This window comes from Choloepus didactylus, chromosome 11, assembly GCF_015220235.1.
Source record: "Choloepus didactylus isolate mChoDid1 chromosome 11, mChoDid1.pri, whole genome shotgun sequence".
In the NCBI taxonomy this organism is placed as follows: Eukaryota; Metazoa; Chordata; class Mammalia; order Pilosa; family Megalonychidae; genus Choloepus; species Choloepus didactylus.
In genome coordinates this window covers 86,819,444-86,832,151 of record NC_051317.1, presented here as the reverse complement: position 1 = coordinate 86,832,151, position 12,708 = coordinate 86,819,444, and the positions used below count along the sequence as shown (strand labels likewise).

Below are 12,708 nucleotides of genomic sequence, written 5' to 3'. Positions count from 1 at the left end.
CACAGTTCAGGACAAGCAGTCAGTTTGCTAAATAGAACTAAGAGCTCAACTGAAAGTTTAGAATTCATAAATCATCATGAGCCAATTGACAAGGTTTTGTCATTTTTCTCCAGTTCAAGCCCATCTGGACATGTTCGGCTTAACAGCTAGAGATGCCTCATCATCAATATCCTTCATCCACCATAGTGGGAAATGTAAGCGTGTTGTTGAAATGTTGTATGATGCAAAATAACAGAAAATATACCTGTTGTATTTGCTGTTTGTTGTACTGCTGCTGCTATTTGCACCACAATTATAGTTAAAAGTTCATCTGACATAGTTTCAACAAGCAATAGCTATTAATATTTGATTAACCAGAATACCACACACTCTTCACCCATAATGGTCAAAAAAAAGTGTTTACAATATATTACCTCCAAATCCTTGGAAGTTGAGTGGCAAAGCTCAAAGAGCACATTATGAAAGGATCTGAGAGAGTCTAAAGGGCAAATACCGCATTAAGAGTTTATTCTATATTACACAAGCAGAGATGCATGGCCCTAGGAGGGAAGAGCTGCTAAGACCCTAGTGACAACTAGAAGTACCTAGAACAGTGCCTGGCATATAATACATGCTCAGTATTTTTGAGTGGAGGAATGAAGTAAAATGTTTATTTAGTGGAGAGGTTAAATGAAATCAGAGTACTCCACTAGATTGCTCTATTGTGGGAAGCTGCAAGATAGCAAATTCTGAAAACACATGATCCATGTGCCTTACCCAGGGATCATATGTAAAAGAGTAGTTACTGAGAATTAACTCTCAGACAGTATCTCTATCTTTTTCTGAAACAAGTCAAAAGCTCACAAAAATGCCACTGATACTAAATACGACTATAAAAAAAACAATTTGGTTTCATTTATTTCTTCTCAAAGCGAAGTGCAAATGAATAGATATATTCCATTTTAACCTAGGAGAGTACTTCTGTTGAATGTTGGTAGTGATAACATTATAGAAAGAATCAGAATAATTCAACTATTGGCTCAGGGAATCTAATCCACAATTTTTCTTTCAATAGTATTTATTGTTTAAATAAAGTTTTTATGAATAATGATGAGCCCATGTTAATAAACTTTAGGATTAAAAAATAATAATACAGTAGACACTAGAAAACCCCAGTGCCAATTTTTACCACTGTTCATTTTTAAGAAATGTAAACATAATGGCTTTAACTGTGAAAGAGTGCTAAGTAAGTCGAAATTATGTACATACTGGCTTAGATTTGTTTTGGAATCAAAATATGTCTAAGGAGTGGCAGTATAAGGGAATGAGAAATGACCCAGGAAAGACACTTGAGTTTTAATCCCAGCTCTGCTACTAATTAGCTGTTTGACTTCAATTTACTCTTTCTTTCTTGTCTGCAAAAAGAGGCTAAAGGGCTAGTTCAGTGGTCCTTACTTTTTTTTTTGGGGGGGGGGGTCATCAATCCCTTGAGAATCTGAAAAAGGGCAGTGGATGCCCAGTCCCCCAAAATATTCATATAACTGTGCAGAGTATTTCAGAGTTCAGGGTCTCTGCTATCAACTCATTAATTTAGGTTAAGGGCATCGCATCCTTATAGATCTCCCCACCAACCCTAAAACTCCAAAATATTTAGATTCTGAACAAGTCAAAAGCAGACATTCAAAATACATGAAGAAAACCTACACTTTTGCCTCAAATTATTATTTCTATGGTGCATAAGACTTTTGAAGACACTTTTTTTTAAAGAATTACTTTAACTGTATTTAAAACATATATTCTGTATCCTGTCAACACGTTTAAAGGAAACTGGATCCAAGTATCCAAGTACTTGGAGGCAACCATACTTATCTAAGCTCAGAGAGACTATATTATCCATCCTTGAGAATGGGGGACTTAATTTAAAATAGCCCTAGGGGTGACAATGTGATTGGGAAAGCCATATGGACCACACTCACCTTTGTCTAGTCTATGGATGGATGAGTAGAAAAATGAGGGAAGGAAAAGAACAAACAAAGGCACCCAGTGTTCCTTTTTACTTTAATTGCCCGTTTTGAATTTAATTATTATTCTTGTTATTTGTGTGTGTGTGGTAATGAAGGTGTCAGGGATTGATTTTGATGATGAATACACAACTATGTAATGGTACTGTGAACAATCAAGTGTACGATTTGTTTTGTATGACTGCATGGTATGTGAATACATCTCAATAAAATGAATTAAAAAAAAATAGCCCACATAATACTGGGCATCAAATGATGACACAAGCATAATTCTAGAACAGATTCATTAAGGGCATGAAAGGGAAAAAAAACAGGAGAAATAACTGACATCATTTATATGAGCAAATGAGTAATAACTATCCTATTTCACCATAAAACTAAAATAACATACATTATATGCTGATGAAAATACAAAACTTCAACCACATAAGAGACCATTCAAAAGATATGTGATCCACGTCTTTAATCAATCAGAATTGTTGTATCTATAAAAGTTGCTTTAATTGTCTCCAATATAAATATATTGGATATATATGGTCAAGGAGAATTTCACAACTTAAAAAAAGAAAAGCAAAAAACTGCCTGAGATTTATGTAGCTAGCTTCCAGGTTCTGGAATTTTGTGAAAAAGGACAAATGACCATACATTTATAAATCAAACACATTAACTCAACAAATGTTTCATCATAGTTCAAACTAATTTCTCTGGCAGAGTATAAGCCCTGCTAATTGAGGGTGAAATAAAATTCCCTCTTCTCTCTTAGGTGGAAATGCAGTCGGGAAATTGAAAAAGGTCTTATCTCCAACAGGAATTGATTTCCCTGCCTCAGAAACCTATCAAGGTTAGGACTGTAAAATATGGTAGAGGGAAGGGAAGAAATGCCATGAGGAATGACGGTTACGACGGCACCTCTTCCTTCTCTCCCTCTCCTAACATTTGTTCCTTCAAATTCTTTCCACACTTTGAACTTCTGCTAAACACACTGGCAACTCGCCACATTCCCTTGTCCTTCACTCACTTTCAAAGTTATCTTCATATACATACACACAGCAGAAGGAAATTCATTTGAAAAGACAGAACTTTCTTGTGGTAGCTGTATTCCCCAGCAACTCCAAACTCCACCCAGACCATTTATAAACTAGCTGGGGACACCACAGTTACGTAAGCCAAAAATAAAGTTTCTTCCTTTGGAGACACAGCTCTGTAGTCCTACTAGAACTACAAGTCTAAGTTTACAGATCAACTCTAAAAAGAAGAGGAAGCAACTAACAGACATTTCTTATATATCAAAATTCAACATTCTGTTAAACAAGAAAAGTAAAAAACTCCAGGCATGCCAGAGAAATATTAGTCAAAATACAGCATAACTAAATGAAGGATTCTCAGTTCATTGTCTTTAATGATTCTTTGTCAAACAAATTTTCTTCTGCTTTTTCCTAAATAAATACATGAAAATCATATTCCACATTCTTTTTGCCAAGTCCTTCCATACATGAAATTCTTCTGTGAAACTGAATTCTCTTGGTGTAACTGACATCCACACTAATAATATAATTGTAAGAGAGAAAATTTAAAAAATGAAAGGTCTATAACCTTAAGGGAAGACTAAACTAGCATAATCAGATTAAATGAAGATCCGATTTTCATGATCATGACCTTACTAGAACAGTAGTACAGTGCGCTCAAAACTTCAAAACTTTGGTTCTCAATTGTGAAGAACAGGTTTAGCCTGAATAACAGAAAGGTTTTTTTCCTGAAACCAACATTTTAATTTTACTAGGTTAATGGAAATCTTTCTAAAATGTGTCAGTATTTCTCTAGCTGCCTAAGCTGTATTAAAAAAAAAAAAACCTAATTTAACACTTGCATGATGCTTCAAGGTGATCACTATGAGCAACTTTTACTATACTCTGTCCCTCCAGTAATACCCACAGTCTCAATCAATGGGCATGGGTTACTGGCCCTTTAACTTAAAGAGCTCTGCACAGCCCTGCTGGTCAAGTGCCAGACTACTTTCCCTGTACATGCAGGAGTCAAGGTGCCCCTTCTCACTGCTGGTATTTTCCTAATGATTGCCTTCACTTTAGTTTTTCTAAATTGCTGGTTGAAATCTTCTATGAGCTTCGCAACTATATAACAATAGTTTGCTGAACTATAAATATATTAGAGTAAATGAAGTCTGAGGACAGGCCTGAGGTTTTCTTCTGAGAGTCAAGTTGTTTACGCTTCAGCCTGGGGATACTGGTGGATTTTGCTTGGCCAACTCCATCCTTTCTTTTTCCTTGTTTCCTTGTTCTCATTTGTATCCCAGATGGAAAATAATCATTAGGGAAATCAAACTGCTCTTCAACACTTTCCACAAAAGTGTCACGAACTTGAAAAGGTAAATTCTAAAATTACTTCTCATTAATAGAAATATGTGTTGCAGTAACATGTCTGATTACTTTAATCACTACTGGCTGATATTAACAAGAAAAAAACCTAAATTTTCTACCTGCCACTACAGGAATCTTACTTTTCTCTCTAACAGAAAAAATTACTTTGGGGATACACATATGTAAGTCTAATATAAGAAAAACGACTGTAAGTTTTTTCAAAACAAAAAACTAAAAACCAAAACACACCCAGGTATTAGTTTCTAAATATCATTTTCCAATAAAAGGAACCAGGGTTTCTTGTAGAAGTGGCTGATTCTAGGGCTGGGATAAATAAAATACAAGATGAGTCCTGAGCACCAGAAAGAAAATACATTAAAAAAATTGAGGAAACTGTCCCAACCTAAAAGAGCACCCCCATGGCTAACACTGCAACTATTTGAGGAACAAAATAAACAATGACAGTGTTGGATTATAACTCAAAGAATAAAATAAATACCTGAGTTCATACTGATATAAATAACTTATTGAATAAATAAATAATTAGGAGAGAGGGGACACATCTTCCTTACAGAAATATAGAAACAATGAGGGAAATTAAAAAATCATTAGAACACCACAAAAATGATTACTGCAGGCAAGATACACTAATCAGTTACTGGGCTGAGCTTTTAAGAGAAACAGGATATTTGCATAGCCTCAAAGTATCTCCCCCAAAATATTTATTAAAAACTGTGGTGGTTTTAATGCACATCCCTACAAATTCTTTGATATACCTGACTCTAGTAGATGGAGTTTAATTCCCCGCCCCTTGAGTGTGGGCTAGATGTAGTGACTGCTTTCTAATGAAAAAAAGTACAGAAAGTGAAAAATAATAACTTCATAGTAGAGGAACCTGGCACACACCACCTGTGCTGGTTTGGATGTATTATGTCCCCAAAACGCCATGTTCTTAATGCAATCTTGTGGAGGTAGATGTATTAATGTTGACTCAGTTGGGAATCTTTGGATTAGGTTGTTTCCATGGAGATATGACCCATCCAACTGTGGGTGATAACTCTGATTAGATTATTTCCATTGAGGTGTGGCCCCGCCCATTCAGCATGGGTCTTGGTTAGTCTACCTGAGCCCTATAAGAGCTCAGACAGAAGGAGCTCAGTGCAGAGGCAGCCAAGAGAGACATTTTGAAGATGGCCATCGAAAGCAGACTTTTACTACTCCAGAGTTTGCCTGGGAGGAACTAAGAGAATACCCCCAGAAGCCTGGAGAGAAACATCCTGGGAGAAAGCCATTTTGAAACACAACCCGGGAGCAAAGGAAGAAGACACCAGCCACATGCCTTCTCAGACAACAGAGGTGTTCCAGCCACCACTGGCCATTCTTCTGTGAAGGTACCCTATTGTTGACACCTTAGCTTGGACACGTTTACAGCCTTAAGACTGTCAGTTTTTAACCAAATAAACCCCCTTTATAAAAGCCAATCCATTTCTGGTATTTTGCATAACAGCAAACTGGAACACTACCTTAACCAAGCGACCAAGGTAGCACAACCAATAATAAGTTATCGTGATACCACGTTTACCCAATATGATGCAATAAGAAGGGCATTTCCCCCCTGCGGTATTCTGACCCCATCCCCACCCCCGCCAATCCATAACCTCAGTCTAATTATGAGAAAAGCATCAGATATCAGACAACCTAAATTGAGGGGTGTGCTACAAAATTCCTGACCTGTACTCTTCAAAAAATTGTCAAGATAATGAAAAGCAAGGAAAGACCAATAAACTGTCACATATTAGAGGAGACTAAAAATACATGATGACTAAATGCAACTTGATGTACTAGACTAGATCCTCAAACACACACAAAAAAACATTTATGGAAAACCTGGAGAAATCACAATAAAGTCTCTGTTTAGTTAATAGTATTGTGGTTATGTTAATTTTTTAGTTATAAGTACCATGATTAAGTGTTAGATGTTATCATTAGGGGAGGCTGAGGAAAAGGTATATAGGAACTCTCTGTACTCTCTTTGCAACTTTTCTGCAAATCTGAAATGATTAAAAACAACAAAAAAAAGACAACCTGATATGCTTGCTTAGCTGTAGCAAACAAGTCACAAATATCTAAGCCAAAAAGATCCTGTGAGCTACTTAAAAGTAAATTCCTAATATTTCAATTTAAAGATTAAGAGACTTTTTTTCATGCCAGGAGAAAGGGTAATAAGGACCCTAGAGAAATACATGCACATATATACCAGGAGACATACAAAATAATGTTCATAGCTTTGCTTATAATAACAAAAGGCTGAAAATCCAAATATCCATTGGCAGAAGACTAAGCTGTGGCATACTCAGTGTATAGTGGAACACTATATAGCTGTAAAAATGAATGAACTACAAATAATTACATCTGTTTTGATGATTCTCAAAATATAAAATTTAAAGGGTGGAAAAGTAAGAAAAGCAAATTACAGTAATAAAGGAGTAGGCAGATCATGAGATGGAAAATTACTTTTTATAAAAGCAAAGAAATGATTAACACAAACTCAGGGTTTTGATAACCTTTTGGGGGGATCGGGGAGTGTTAGGGAAGTAAAGGTATCTGGGAGGATCACACAGAGGGTTTCAAAAGTACCAGTAATGCTATATTTTTAAGGTAAGTAGTGGGTACATCTGTGTTCCTTCTATTGTTTTGTTTTATAACTTACACACGTTATCAATATTCTTCTGTATTCATTACATATGTATATATAAATTATAAAAGGATAGAAGAGGTAAGGAAGGAGGTTCAACTTTTTCACAGATACCACATTCTGCCAAATAAACAGAATTCATTAGGCGCTGAAATTTTTTTCTTTCAAACCTCCTAAAGTAACATTCATCTTCTTTTGAAAATAGAAAACAGCCATTTCTAAGAACCATTGCAGAAAACATGCCACCCATTCAGACCCTACAATGTAAAGCAAGTTTAACTATTTAAAAGCATCTAATGAAATCTGATGTCATATTGGGAAATATGCCTTCTTCCATTTAAAATGAAAGAACCTTTCCCATATCTCTATCGCTATCCTGGGATAAAGTATTTTACCTCCACAAAAACAAGAAGTTTGTGTACGCTGGAAAAGATAAAGGAAAATCCACTTGAACTGTCATCCCATAAGTCTCAATACCCTTGGCCTCCCTTATAGCCAGCCCAAAGTTAACTCAGTACTGAGATTTAAATGTCCTCAGATTTTTAGGTATTTCACACAGGTCACTTTTCAAAAGTCACAAGTTATTCATAAAATGCCCTCACATTTTAGCATTAAATATTAGTACTTTATTTTTAAAAAAAAAAAAAAAAAAAAGATTCCACAAGTCAGTTATCACACTTGGGTATAAAATACAGTACAAAAAGAAAGTCAAGTTAAGGGTGCTTGTTTTAACTTTTCAAAGACCTCCATGGCCAATAATAACAATAGTAATAATAACAAAGAGAAAAACAACAACAAAACAGATTTGTCCTAAATACAAAACACTAAAGTAAACCTGGGCCTAATACCCACAACTAAATACAGTATTCCCAAGAAAAGGGATCATTCAAAATCCATCACTATGGCAAGACTGAGCTGCAAGATATCAAAAGTATGCTCCTAAAGCACTAGCTTTGATCTGCATTAAACATTATTTTTAAAAATGTAAGTTAACTCACTTTAGGTTAACTATATACTTGCTCAGTGAGGGATACTTGATTCCACATGAAAATATTTAACTACACTAAGAAAAACAAAGTTATGGCCCAGTCAAAGGAACAAACGTACACTTCAACTGAGATACAGGAATTTACACAACTAATGCTAAATCAATTCAAAAACAAAGTTATGGCCCAGTCAAAGGAACAAACGTATACTTCAACCAAGATACAGGAATTTAAACAACTAATGCTAAATCAATTTAAAAAGTTTAGAGAAGATATTGCAAAAGAGATAGAGGCTGTAAAGGAATCACTGGGCATGTATACGGCAGAAATCAAAAGTTCAAAAAAAACAAATAGTAGAATCTATGGAAATGAAAGGCACAACACAAGAGATGAAAGACACAATGGAAACATACAACAGCAGATCTCAAGAGGCAGAAGAAAATACTGAGGAACTGGAGAATAAGGCACCTGAAAGCCTACATGCAAAAGAACAGATGGAGAAAAGAATGAAAAAATATGAGCAACGTCTCCGGGAAATTAAGGATGAAACAAAGTACAATAATGTACATATCATTGGTGTCCCAGGAGAAGAGAAGGGAAAAGGGGCAGAAGCAATAACAGAGGAAATAATTAATGAAAATTTCCCATCTCTTATGAAAGACATAAAATTACAGATCCAAGAAGCGCAGCGTACTCCAAACAGAAGAGATATGAATAGGCCTACGCCAAGACACTTAATAATCAGACTATCAAAGACAGAGAATCCTGAGAGCAGCAAGAGAAAAGCGATCCACTACATACAAAGGAAGCTTAATAAGACTATGTGCGGATCTCTCAGCAGAAACCATAGAGGCAAGAAGGAAGTGGTGTGATATATTTAAGATACTGAAAGAGAAAAACTACCAACCAAGAATCCTATATCCAGCAAAGCTGTCCTTCAAATATGAGGGAGAGCTCAAAATATTTTCTGACAAACAGACAATGAGAGACTTTGTGAACAAGACACCCGCCCTACAGGAAACACTAAAGGGAGCACTAAAGGGTGATAGAAGACAGGAGTGTGTGGTTTGGGACACAATTTTGGAAGATGGTAGCACAACAATAAGGAAGCCCATGCTACTTTCATTCCATGATGTCCCAAAGACTTTCACTAGCAGAGTTAATGTTCATTAAGTATTGGCTGCCCCCAGTGACCTCCTTCCAAAAGAGCAGAGCAAGGAAAAAGGGCAAGAAGAGTAACTTTACAGTACAGAAGTGTGACAGCACTACCTCAGTCAAGTGCATCAAGGTCAACATCAACAGTGATGCCTCATGTGCATAGCACACACTCAATATGATTTGATGAAAACAAACAAACAAACAAAAAAATGTAAGTTAACTCACTTTAGGTTAACTATATACTTGCTCAGTGAGGGATACTTTATTCCACATGAAAATATTTAACTTAGTAGTACCAGTCACTGGAGAAATAAAATAAAAACATAGAAGGTAGGCAGCATTTCTACAGTCCTCTGGAAGTATGAATAAAAAAACCTTTAAATAATGTGCTTAATAGGATCATAATTAAAAGAATAATTTGGATTTTTAAAAAATTCATAATCTAGTTAGTCTGTGAATCTAAATTACTGTGACATTTGTACTTTGACTTCCTGAATCTAACTAAAACATTCCTGCAATGATGCCATGATGCCAACTTTCTAGTCAGGCTTTCCAAAAGGACCAAGGAAGCTAAGTTGCCCCGACTGAATAGTAGTCAAAACGCGAACTACTGCCCCTTGTGTGCAGTTGTTAACCAGTTTACACTCGGGATAAATCACTCCTAAATCAAAACACTCTTTATTGATCACAACAACCACCACCACACTAACCAGATGGTCAGTATCAAGTCAAGACATACTTTCAAGGAAACAGGAATTTCAGACTATAGTCCCTGGAAACAGACTTCTTGGAGCCACATTATCCTTAAATAAATAAACCTCAATTGAATGAAGTAAAATTACAGATAGCCCTAAGAACTACACTTGACTACTTACATGTTCCCAAAATGACCAATGGCAGCTATTCCTGGGGTTCCTCCTCCCTGTACTCATTTATTTCTCTTCTGAGTGCACACTTATCCCTGACCCAAGCTTTACCTTCATCAATCACTTTGCTCAACTCATAAGTTAAGGGCAGTATTTTCTCTGTATACTATTTACTACTTGGTGTCCTGTAAATATTTAGAACAACAATAATAATCAGCTGATTATGCAGGTCAAGCATTCATAGTTTGGAGAAGTGTAATCATAAGGGCACCAGCAGGAAGTGATAAAAATCTCCATCAGTGACCTCTACTGTCAGAAGGCTTTATTAATCCACCTTAGGGAAAACATGTTAAGGTGGAAATTCAACAGAATGTATACTTGCCAGCAGCACTTATTTAGTGTATTATTTATTTTTTTAATAAATCAGACAAATGAGAAATCATTTAAAGCAGGAGTGCATGACTCTTGGGCATGCATTCCCATTCCATCCCAACCATTTCCCTTCCCAGAAGAATGGAAAGGCTGCTGGGTCAATATCAAACCACCTACAGTCATCCATTTCCACTGCCTTCTGCAATATCCATTTCATGCGTGAAGCCAAGAAAAATTTGAACAAATTAGCATTCTTCCTCCTACCGTTCCCTGCTACCCTCAGACTACTGAAGGAGGAAAGTGAGTGTAAAATATAATCCAAGAACAGGGGAAGAAAGCAAGGAGGGAGAGGAACAAGGGGCTGTGTATGTCTTAAGACTCAAGAGGCTTCTGGATTGCTACTATATTCAGTTGGGGGTATATCAATTTGAAATACATACATTTTCTACAAGGGAAGCTGCTCTTGAATTCTACTGAAGAATTCAACAGGGTCAGTTCAAGCTGTTCAGCACACCATCCCAACTCTCTGTGCCTTTCTTGATAAGCTGACAGTGAGGTGGCTGACCATCATACTTCCAGTCAACCATCCTTTTTACTAGTGCCTGGTGATCACTGACATTGGTATTTCAAGCAGACTGCCCTTCCACTTGCTTCACATTTGTTCCTGTCCTAAAATAGCCACACCTACAAGCAGAGGGGAAAGAGTATGAAAGGGATTGAGTAAGCCCTCATGAAGCTTTGTACAGTCAGCAATACAGTACACCATCCATCCCAGCTATGCTGGGAATATGACTCCTGGAACTACAACAACAAAATCCCAGTACAACCAAACTACTGAACACCTTTTGAGGTGGAGTATGGCATAATTCAACCAGAGGAGGGTTTTGAGATAGTATATATGGCCTTATTTAAATATAAGCTGTTAAAAACAATCAAAAAAGCAAAGTATTAAAACTCTGAAAGTCAACAAAGTAAATTAAAAAAACAAACTATGAAAAAGTTGTATAAAGAATGCTTTATCACACACCTTTCAGTAATAAAGGTTGACATAAGGTCAATGTGTCACCTGTTTAAGTTAAAAATAGGGCCTAGAACTCAGAAAGAGATGATTTTCTCTTATAAAACTCAGCTTGGGAAAACCAGAAATGAGAAACTAACATGACATAAAAAACTGGACATATTCTACTGGGGTAGGTGCTGTTTTCTAAATTACTGTTCTACTGTATTATTAAGATGACACTTACTAGGAGTCAACTTTCTTAGATGTAAATGCCAAAAAGGAGTTTTATAGGATGGCCAAAAGGGCTTCAAAGGGGGAAAGAAGATGCTCTAGGCACAAGGACAGCCAAGAGTGATCGAGTTAGCATTTTGTTAGGCTTCCCAGCATTGTTCTTGTGTTGGTGGCATTCGGAGAAGATAATGTCAAAATATCCTAAATACACCTATTATTTTACATTCCTATTGGCCCTGCCCTACCCTAAGAACTTGTGATTTTCTCACACTACTTTAATTTAATCTCCAGCAAAGGTCATTCTCAATTTCCACTCCCAACCATAGCCTTATCCTTTCTCTTCATTCCTCTTCATTTTGACTTCCACATGGCAAAAAAAAAAATCTTCCCACATGCCATGCCCCCCCACCCCTGCCCCATATACTTCTTGATTCAATGTTTTTATTTTACTGTCTCTGAGTGCTCTGGATCAGTACCAGTGTCTCTCTAAGGTTACAAATTCCTTGAACAGTTTCTTTCAGAATGCTTACCAACATCACTATCTCCCCCAAACAGAACATTTTCTATGTTCATAAATACTTTCTCATTTACTAGAGAGCCAAGGAATTTAGTAAAATAAAAAAGGAGTTCTCTAGTCACTTTAATGAAACAAGGCCATTCAACAAGCTAGCTATGAAGGAGAGAATGAAATACTGAATGAGAAGGAAAATAACTTAATAGATCTACATTCATTTGTATAGAAAGGGATATTCTGAAAAGTGATTTCACGTCTATGATCTCATTTCATCCTCAAATCCACATGGTGAGATGGAAACTCAAAGGAGCTATGATGTCAATGTGCAACTAAGTGGCAGTTTATCTGACTCCACTACACCATGATGCCTCCAATCTAGCTTAGTCAATGGGATACATTTTCTAAACCATAACTGTAGAAAATATGAGGAGATTGAACTGTAACACATTCAAGCCCTAGGTAGGTAAACAGAAACTACTGAGTCTTAACCATGTGAAAAGTCCTGGACCTG

General features: G+C 36.4%; 1 protein-coding gene across 1 annotated transcript in view; it reads right to left on the bottom strand.

Moving 5' to 3' along the window:
* ZSWIM6 (zinc finger SWIM-type containing 6) overlaps window positions 1-12,708 on the bottom strand; it is a 236,046-nt gene that overhangs the window by 99,049 nt on the left and 124,289 nt on the right. The gene's annotated exons all lie outside the window — the stretch shown is intronic.